The sequence below is a fragment of the Rissa tridactyla genome, chromosome Z, assembly GCF_028500815.1.
Source record: "Rissa tridactyla isolate bRisTri1 chromosome Z, bRisTri1.patW.cur.20221130, whole genome shotgun sequence".
Taxonomy (NCBI): domain Eukaryota; kingdom Metazoa; phylum Chordata; class Aves; order Charadriiformes; family Laridae; genus Rissa; species Rissa tridactyla.
Genome location: NC_071497.1, coordinates 14356899 through 14365497, shown reverse-complemented (window position 1 = coordinate 14365497; position 8599 = coordinate 14356899). Strand labels below are relative to the sequence as shown.

Here is an 8599-nt window from a genome sequence, read left to right as displayed (position 1 = left end):
CAGCATGCGTTGACTAAATGATGGCAGTGACCTGAGTAAATTTCATCTGACTGTAATCAGTTATCCCCAGCAACAACATTTTTCTTTTATTTTTTAGCAAGTGGAGAATGTAAATCAGAATATATATATCCAATTCAAAAGGTAATTTAACTGTTTCAGAATATATGTGTGTGTTGTCTTCAGTTAATTTCATTTGGCTCTTTGGTGAACTTGTGATTTGTTTGAGTACAGAGAAATAAAAGCAGGTAATGAGAGAAAGACAGTTGGCAAAACCTAGATGTGCTCTCCTGTTCTTTGTAAAGTCATAGGCTAATGGAACTATGCTAAACTGAAAAAATAAGTTTTACTGCTGCTATACTTAGATCCTTAAGGCACTGAATACCTCGCTTTGCCTGCTGTGGAAATGAAAAAGCTCTCCTGCAAGGAGATTTTCTTCCTAGTCCTACTGTGCAACCCTGTATATCTCGACCAGCAGGAAAACTTGTTGCTTATTTTTTGCCTTTCTTCTTTCTTGTCAGGGTTCATTTTTTGGTTCCGCAATCTGCCATAGCATTGATGAGGCCTGCAAAATCCCAAGCAATGTGAATAAACAAAAATCAGTCTGTTGAAGAAAAATGTACAATGCAGTACTAGTTGATTGATAGGGCAAATGTTTATAGACCTGTATCTTTCCTTTTTTCCTGGTACTCCCAACACCAGTGGGTTTATCTCCTGCAGAGGCAGTTCCTTGCTGACTGCATGCTCCTGTGCATTTCTGCCAGCCACTGAACAGCAAAAGGTCACTCCACGCAGAAGGCGTGCCTTGGTAAGGAGTTACTTAGGGTGTCTTAGGAAAGCTGAATGTAAATCAGGTTTAATTAGAAGCATGTTTCCTACACCGCCATAACTGATACAGGCAAATGAGCGAAGTCCATTCAGTGACGCTGCAAACAATACATTTTCAGTTGTTTGGCAGCAAGGAAATACTGCTTTTCTTCTATTTGCTGGGGGTATCTGGCATTTGTTTTTGAACTGAGCTTCATTTTCCTACCGGTTTTCCAGGTCACCTTTAAAAGTTCATTTTGTAGTGTATTGGACTGTCAGAGGTTATTCTTTCAAGGTCTGTATCAAGAAGTTGCATATGCTAACTTTAATATGTAATGTGACAAAGGTGAAACAGTTTAATGTGCATATGACAGAGAAGATTTGTAATTACAGCCTAATTAAATTTGAAGTTAGGAGAAGGATTCAAAGAAAATCAAATTAAGCTGTTTACAAAAATAAAATGTGTGTATATATATATCATAAGAGAGATTTCATGTGATTGATTACACAAGTGCTAATTCATTTTTAGGATATTATACTATTGCTGCTTAGGTTAAAAACAGATCCGCTAAATTTTATGGATTCCTGCATTGATTCATATCACAGCACAGTTAAAAAAACCCAGTATATTTAAAATATTTATTATGCTATACTGTTTTGTTGTTCACTTTTAAATATCTCTTTGATTTTTTCCTTAAAAAATAAATTTAATATTTCCATTGGAGGAAGAGGCAATTTGTATGCAAAATGCAGTCATGAATTATTTATGAAACCTTAAAATAATTTTACTGGTTTTTGATCAACCACTTTTTTGAGAAAAAGTATTATACACTGGGTGTTGGTCAGCATGAGGAAAAGGATCCTGATTGGATCTGGACTGCAATAGAAATATTTTCTAATGAATTTTGTCTCTCCTTACAGATGAAGGAGAGGAGGGTTGGTTGTGTTTATGTTAGGTAAATAAAAAGGCGTGACTCCCCAGAGAGCCAAAAGTATCTATTATTTCTGTTTAGAGGCTTTGCTGTTATTTTTGTGGTGGTTTCACAGAGAATAACAATGAGACTTCAAGATGCTACTTTTGAGACACAAATCACAGGCATTTCTTCAGAAAATAATTAGTTCTGTTTGTAACACTCGTCATTACAGTATTTGTTCTCAAAAATACTTTGCCTGCGGGACTGAGTGCCTTGCCTAATGTTTTGTTTTGTTTGTTTTTTTTTAAGCTAGGCTATAAAACATGTTTTTTGCTGTTTAAAAAGATTGTGGTTATTAATCGCAGTGAGTGAAAGTTTTGATCGCTGGCTTCATGTTGCTTCTAAGTAGATACAAAGGTAGGGAATGCAGTCACCTGTGCAGATGGCGTAAGATGCTGTGTTTCTACGTGGACACAGCTGAAATGCCAGGTTAAACGTGAGCAGTGTGGCACTGCATTTGTGAGTCTCGCCAAGGGAGGCAGCTGGATAACGCGCTCCTGCAGCGTTGTCTGTATTTCAGGGACCAGAGTTTCACAAACAGCACCCTGTAACGGGGCAAAATGTCTCTTCACTGTCTGATTCCTTAAATGGTCAGAGCTATGAAGTTCATAAATGGTTGCTTGGTTGTTATTATTATTTGTTATTTATTTAGTTATTTATTTATTTAGTTGTTATTATTTAAATATTAGTCTACAAAAGCGCTTGCCGTAACTCAAGTTACTTTGTTTCAATTTGTGGACAAAGCATGACAAGGGTTTTCTAAGAAAGGGCAACTGAAAAAAGGTTTTGTGCATGTGAATGCGTATTAAGTTGCTACATGGCAGTTTACATGCCCACTTTAAAATTATAAGCACTGATTTAGCTTTATGAGATCACTGACATTGGTATATGTGTCCTTTTCATAGAAGATAATTGAAGATTAATTGTGAAATAGGACCTTTAGTCAGGAAGGGAGATGAGGTGGTTAATTGACGCAGAAACATAAAGAACAGCGTAACTTTAGGAGCATAGACACCAAATTAAAAACTGATTATGAAGTCCTGCAATTTAGTACCAGTAATATAAACCTTCATGTTTATTGCTAAGTCAATCTGCAATATATGGAGAGAAAAAAATGTTCACCTTATTTATGGCCAAATTTCAATGTTAAAGTACCGGATCTTGTTTTGGTCAAGTCTCGTGTTTCATGGGCCTTTCTTGGCATTAATATTAAAATATGTAAACAGAAGACATAAAAGGCAAAGAAAAATCTGAAGCTTGTAAAAAGGTTTAGCCACATACCAGTTAATCAAACTGACTCTGTATTCAGACAGGGAAAGACCCCAAAAGCGTAAATGTAAATATTGCATGGTTATTAAATTTTAGAGCACAATCGAAAAAAACACCCACATGCTCGTTCATTGCATCTTCCCTTTCTTAAGCACATGGGAAAATGTCTTCTTTTTTCGTGGGATCTGCCTTCATTGTCAGACTGAATTTTTGTCTTTTATCTAATAGTTCTGCAAAGTTGTTCTAGACGAGTATCTTAACACTGTGCGTTGTCGAATCTGTCGTCTTGCATCCAGTCTTCCATTTTCTGACCCCAGTCCATCTTACTTTACTTACAAAATCTGTTTTACTTCCCTGTAATACCGTGTGCGGGTGTGCATGTCTGTATCAAAGACGCATCTATTGGCAATGGAACAAATGCAGACAAAGACTTCTGAGGTCACCAGAGGAACAGAGGACATGAGACATGACCAGAAAAGCCTGTTTAGTCTAAACATGTTGAAACTTGCCTGTAAAGACAGGCAGAAATGGAGTACTGGGAAAGACATTTGAGTACGAATACTGGTGAGTACCAGTGAGGAGCTATGTTTTTGTTGTGTTGGCACCGCAGAATGAGCAGTGCAAATCTAACTGCTGAAAATGGGGCTGGATTATCTTGCACGAGTGATACCCCAGGTTCTTCCAGTCCCTGAGATATGAGGCATCAGAATTAAGGTCCATGATTTGATTCCATCTTGTTGAAGTGATGCGGACCTTCACAAAAAAAGGGTAGCTGAACTGCTCCAAATTTCAGCTATTAAAATTGGCAGTCTACATACTTCTGATTGTTTTTTTTTTTTTTTTTTTTTTAAGCAAAGTGGTTGTGATTCTTACCATGTGTAGTCTGGTTAGTGTCACTTAATTGTATGGAAATTAAACTTTTGAATTGCATCCACACTAGGGGGCTGTGTTGCTTTAACAATGTCCGTGTCAAAGAGCTGTGTACTAAGAGCAGAACCCAAACTGTATAAACAAGTTGTAAGCACTGCTTTTCCCTAAATAAAAAAAGGGATGGGAGCAGAATAGTAAAGGGGAGTGACTGCAATTTAGAGAAATATAAGGCAGGAGGAAGGAAATTTTGTTTGTTACATGTGTACTTAGACAAAATGTTGAAGCTTAAGGATGAAGCGATGCTCTTGTCTTGAGACGAGTGGGAAGGCAGAGACCAGCACCCTGGTTACTTCAGTCCTAATATGATGCTTCAGACTTAGGATGCATAACCCAGTTTGCTGGAATTGGGGACAGGTAGGTTGCTCTTCAAGATTTGGCAAAAGTAGCATTTTTCCTACATAAAGAGGAATTTTTATACACTGCATATCCCAGTGCTTCTCCTTTAGTTTCCTATTTCTTTGGCTGCACCGGTTCCTGTATCACTAGAGGTTGTAGGATTGCTTAGTTACAAACACAGGCAGTTGTTAAACTATGTTTTTAGGAAGCTGTCAGCTGTATATCCCAAGCAAAATTAAGATGAATTGATTGATAAGTTCTCCAACTTGCTTTCCAGGCTTCATCAAGACATTGATGTAGAGGTATACTGAAACTCCAGTGGATGCAGTACTGGAAAATTAACTGAAGGATCTCCTGCCATTGCAAAGGCAGGTAATGGCTTTTCTATCTTCAATTTCTACTAACCCTTTTAAATACTCCGTAGATCTAAGCAGCTCTACTAATGGATTGCCTTCTTGTTTAATTGTGTTAAAAAGGGTATTTTAAAGAAATAACTTTCTTATGGAATTTATCTTTGTAGTGAAATCATAGAATCATAGAAGGGACCTTAAAGATCATCTAGTTCCAACCCCCTGCCATGGGCAGGGACACGTCCCACTAGACCAGGCTGCTCAAAGCCCCATCCAGCCTGGCCTTGAACACCTCCAGGGATGGGGCATCCACAGCTTCTCTGGGCAACCTGTTCCAGTGCCTCACCACCCTTAGACTAAAGAATTTCTTCATCATATCTAATCTAAATCTCCCTTCTTTCAGTTTAAAACCATTACCCCTCGTCCTATCACTACACTCCCTGATCAAGAGTCCCTCCCTATGTTTCCTGTAGACCCCCAGAAGGCCACTATAACATCTCCTTGGAGCCTTCTCTTCTCGAGGCTGAAAAACCCCAACTCTCTCAGCCTGTCCTCATAGGAGAGGTGCTCCAGCCCTCTGATCATCTTCGTGGCCCTCTGATGGACCCGCTCCAACAGGTCCATGTCCTTCTTGTGCTGAGGACTCCAGAGCTGCACACGCTACTCCATAGAGCTATTAATATTGTTACAAGGAAGTTAAAATAGGCAGCATCTATGGGGCGGCCCTATTTAGGGCCCTATTTAGATAATCTAAGTTCCCTTTAAATTCCTGAGCCTATTCTTTCACATTTTATGGGCACCTCTGAAGAGCTAGAACCCACTAATAGAAGGAGTTAGGTATCAGGATTTAGGTAAAATTTAGGCCATTCAGATATGTCCCTTCTTGTCAAGTATTGTTGTCAGGTCATGTAATACTAGAGCTTCATCAGTTGATTCACTAGCTAATCTGCATATTCTTTTCAAAAGTACAATAGTTATATCTACTTTGCAGGAGAGCCCATTGAGGCAATTTTTATGCTTTCATTGTTTTAGGATTCTGCCTTTATACATGTCTTGGCATGATGATGTTTATCATCAGTAAATTACTCATTTGGTAAAATAAACTGATACAGGAGTTGGATCGTGGTTTTACTGAATCCCCAGGTGGTAAATCTTAGTCCTGTAGCAAGGCGTGGCCAGGCATCTATGTCTGCAGGCTAGGGTCATTCCAGTCTGGAGAATCATGTTCCTTGCAGTTTTGTTATGTCGGGGTGTTTTAATAAAAGCATTGGCTGTCTGATAACTGATAAATGAAGTTTACTAAGACTTTTATCGTCTCATGAAAAGTAGGGCATGTCAAAGGTGCAAGTGACTGAAACGCTTTTTAGTGGACCAATTTTTGAAAACACGTTACTTCACTGCCACAGCCCCGAATTAACACCGAAATTTGTATCGGGAAGCCAAGCCATAAACAACAGAAGGGGGAGAACAGGGAGACACTGGGTAAATATACCCCCACTTCCTGCAGAAAAAGGTAATGTTGCCAGTATTGTTTACTAAATATCAACAGGCCAAAGGGAATGAACTTAACTGAAGCGAGAGCTGTGGTCAGTGAAGAATGGCAGCTCCTGAAGCTGTTGGGGTATAATATGTGCTTATCATAAAAAACTGGAATTGGGGTCAGGAATCAGTGGGCAGTGTTTGACATGGTGAACATGTAAACCTGGTTAGAATTCCAATTCAGACTATCCCTGTAATGTTGGAAAAAGATCTTGGGTATAGTAGCTTTAATTTATTGTTACTTTAGCAATGATGTGTATTAAGCAAATCTCCAATTTTTCTATGTCCTAGTAGATTTTATATTTATATTTTTTATTTTATATTTCATATTTATAAGGAAGGCTTTCCGTGTTAATTGTACCGTTAAGCGAAGAACAGTGAATCATCTCTCTGTTAACTACCCTTATCCCGTCTTAAACAAAGGACGTGGATGCAGGATGAAAGGCAGTACTGAAATGTATGTGGGGGGTTTTTTGTGCATCTGTGATTATATTGTGAGATGGCATGTACATTTACTACTAACGTTTGAAATGACAGACATACCCATATGTAAAAATTAGGAGTTTTCATTCCTTACTCCTTTGTATCCAAAAGGGAGAAAATGTTTGCTGTTTGCAGCTCCCTGCATTTTTAGTGATAAAATGTTGTAATCAACACTTTGTCTCACTACTTCATTTCATTTTCCTTATGTGTATCTCAGTGGGGAACTCTAAACTGTACTTTTATAGTGTCCTCTCTCTCTCTGCTAACTTTTATCTTTAGCTACTGAAGAAGATTAATAATCCCCATACCTTAGCTGCAGAAGTTTAATAAACAAAGCTTAATTAAAACAAGAGAAGCACAATAAACCCAAGGGGTTCTGCTTTAGCACTGCAGATTCATGTAATTTTTCTTGTTTGTTGTGTGCTTTTAAAAATTGGGGTGGGGGGAGGGCTGGAAGAGAACTTCAGGTTTTTATATTTAATTGAACTAACAGCATGTGCTGACAAGTAATAAATAACAGCGACACAGAGTGACTAAATAAATTGGTTTCCTCAAGCAATGATTCATTCGCTGTCTTTCATTGCCATCAGGTTAAAAGACAGCTTCTTTTTGTCAGCCTACAGGAGAAATATTTGATAGCGTAACAACCTCCTTTCCATTCCAGCCACAGCAGCCTTTTAAATGCATTGAATTAATATAAATAAAAATGCAGCAATTAAACAAAACTTGGGCTGCTCATTGACATACAAAAAATATCCCTGCAGAATCAGTTATCAAGGAAGCATCTTGCAGTGATTCAGACCACTTTGCAGGAAGGAAACACTGCTGATAGGCAAGGTTTTCGTACTTTTGCAGAAAAAGGAATGTTGGTATTGAATCATGGATAACATCCCTGATCTTAGTAGGCTTCTGCTAAGCACTTATCATTCAAGAATAGGGTAAATACAGACCATGTTCTTGCAAAAATTCTTTGCTGTCAGACCTATACCCACTTATGAAATAGATTGGTCAGTTCTTTAAGTGTGCACCATTTGGAATATTTTCTAGTAGCTTAATGTATTGTGTGGTTTTACTAACCTTACATGGAGCCATGGCTATGGAGACTGGAAAAGAAGAAACTAAACAGAGAAACTAAAAATCTGCTTTTCTGACCTTCCCATCACATAGTCCAACAGAAGGATGATAGAGTAGCCTTGGAGGGGTGCTGCGAGAGTGAAATGTATGGAGCTAACATAAATTGCATATATAATTCAAATTGAAGAAGTCATTGCACTTGTTGTACTGATACTCTGCTCATTTCTTTAACTGGATTCCTTTTTGGCTTTTGGGTCTGAAGAGCCTAGCTGGTCAAAAGACCATTTTCTATTGAAGATAATGGGGATGGCTGGGAGAATATGCTTATAGAGGAGAGGGTGGCAGTTCAAGAGATGCTCGTATGGCAGGCTCCTTGCTGCATGGCTCTTTGTTAGGAGCCTCACCCTGACCTTATGGCATGGTACGTGGCAGATATGGTACTGCCTGGCATCCGCAGCAGCTCAGCCTCTGTCCCAATAGGTATCCATGCAGCTCTTGGGAAACAGGAAACATCAATGAAAAGGAGGGAATTAAAATGTACTAGGCTTTTTAGATATAATGAATCTTGCCACTTGGCTGCTTAAGTGTTATGAAAGGCATTTTCAATGCCCGGAAGGCATCCTCAAACTTTTTCATACCAGAAGACACGCCTACTGGGAATTAATTTTTGGGGGTCAGCTCTACAGCTTCTCTTTGTCAGACCTCTTTTCTCCACACATTTACCATACTAATGCCTCCTAATATAACTAAAGCAACATCCAACATAGGCTATAATACAAAGAGAAATGTTTGCTAGTTATTTTCTATGTCTTTTAAGAGTGAATCTGATTTATCAGGAAG

The 8599-nt window shown here is 38.5% G+C and overlaps 1 long non-coding RNA gene across 1 annotated transcript; it reads left to right on the top strand.

Moving 5' to 3' along the window:
• Positions 1-2348: 2348 nt before the first annotated feature.
• Positions 2349-6415, top strand: LOC128902993 (uncharacterized). Its single transcript, XR_008463932.1, has 3 exons — positions 2349-3611; positions 4591-4685; positions 5993-6415. It is a non-coding gene; the product is annotated as an uncharacterized LOC128902993 (long non-coding RNA).
• The last annotated feature ends 2184 nt before the right edge of the window (positions 6416-8599 follow it).